We start from the raw sequence: 1,791 nt of genomic DNA, 5'->3' as shown, positions 1-1,791 counted from the left end.
CTTACAGTCCTACGTGTCCGGTGAGAGACGTATGAAGATTACTGTGCATATCTGTCTCTTTTAATGGAGTTGTTACTCAGCTAAAACATATTATATAACAAATCCATATGGGAAATCAGGGTAGAGGAGAAGGTAAAACGAGGGGAACATAACTTATAGAATAGGAGGTTGCTGATACAAAAATGAAGTGTGTACTAGTTTCCCATGTCCCATATGGTCTAGCGGTTAGGATTCCTGGTTTTCACCCAGGCGGCCCGGGTTCAACTCCCGGTATGGGAATGATTGCTTTTCTATCTGACATTATACTGGAAAGACTGTGGGATATGGTCAGAAAATCCATTCCAAATGAATGTTGCTTGATGACCTGTATCATGGTGGATGAACAGATGGGTCAAAAAAGCCATTATGATATAGCATAGATGTCTATTCCCACCGCATGTAAAACTTTAAACGCTTGATTTAGCCTGGGTGAGATTGCAGGTCTTTTATAAACGTGGTCAGGTTCACTGACCGTAATTCCAATGCTATCTTCCCAAAGCTGCAAGACCATGACAAACATGGGAACATTGTAACAAAAGTATATTTGCTCTATGGATTTTGGGTTAAATCCAGGCTAAGATGTAACTGTACTATCATGAAAATATAGATTTTATATTGGGACTTGGTGAAACGCTTTGATGAAAGTCTGTATGTAGCATATTGTATCGATCTATATGGGTAAAAGGGCCTTTATTTATAACTGACACTCAACAGATAACTCATCTGTCTCCCAACAAAGAACTCACCTCTAAAGACCACAACCTTACAGTGTGCTCCTGTACAATGCAGATGTTTCACACAGAGAATTTCCATCACTTTTATCAGTTATGGCTCCTGTATAATGTAAAAACCAATGAATGGATTCAGGTGTAGGGTAATCAGCTGCTGGGTGATGAGCCAGGGGATCCAGGGGCTCCTTGGCCAGCTATGATAAAGTCACAGTCATCCAACAACGTCCACTGCTGCAGTTCAGCTTCATTCATTGGCTGACATCTGAAAAAACATTTGTTTCCTCACCAAGAGGACAAAATCCTCATTTTCACAGGAACATTCCTTGAGGCAGAGTCTGACCTACAAGCACACATGTTCAAACCCCCAAACAAACGAGCATAAGAATGACACCACGAAACCATCATATTATCAAAAATTTCAAACCCTTAAAAGCCAATGGGAAAAGTGCTGTTGGCAGCAGAACATGAAAATATCTATAAAACTGATAGAACATAAGTTTTGAATTAGGTTTACATAATTAGAAACTATACTGCAACTAACTCAGAGTTAGTTATCACTCTGGAACGGATTAACAAACGCAAAAATAATTCACAGAATTTTAGCTACATGTCCGTCAAAATAAATTATTTTATATGTTATCAGTTCCCTATCCCCATACCCCCGTTTCGCCTCTTGTCATACCTCCACTTCTCTCTCCCGCTTCCTCAGACACTCCTCTCCTTATCATCGATCTCTCTTATCACCCTCTCTCCCAGACAACCCTTTCCTCCCATGCAGTCCTCTTCAGTTATCTCCACCCACCCCCACCCTTTTTCTCACTCTGACACTCTCGTCAACATATTTCCTGTCACCTCCTGATATCAAGTCCGAGGCAGCTGATACGAAGTCGGATGCACAACAGAAAATAGCAAAACTAGTGTCTGACTACATATGTGCTGGGTGTGACTGGGTCCCTTTAGGGTTTGGGATGTAGAAAAATATGAGCAGAAAACAAGCATTTCCTCTTTACAGAATTACAAA

The 1,791-nt window shown here is 40.8% G+C and overlaps 1 non-coding gene across 1 annotated transcript; it reads left to right on the top strand.

Annotated features, from left to right (window-relative positions):
* Positions 1-207: 207 nt before the first annotated feature.
* trnae-uuc (transfer RNA glutamic acid (anticodon UUC)) lies at positions 208-279 on the top strand. Its single transcript has one exon. It is a non-coding gene; the product is annotated as a tRNA-Glu (tRNA).
* The last annotated feature ends 1,512 nt before the right edge of the window (positions 280-1,791 follow it).

The sequence above is a fragment of the Pleuronectes platessa genome, chromosome 5 (assembly GCF_947347685.1).
Source record: "Pleuronectes platessa chromosome 5, fPlePla1.1, whole genome shotgun sequence".
In the NCBI taxonomy this organism is placed as follows: domain Eukaryota; kingdom Metazoa; phylum Chordata; class Actinopteri; order Pleuronectiformes; family Pleuronectidae; genus Pleuronectes; species Pleuronectes platessa.
Note: the sequence above shows the minus strand (reverse complement) of the source record. Positions and strands in the feature narration are given on the sequence as shown.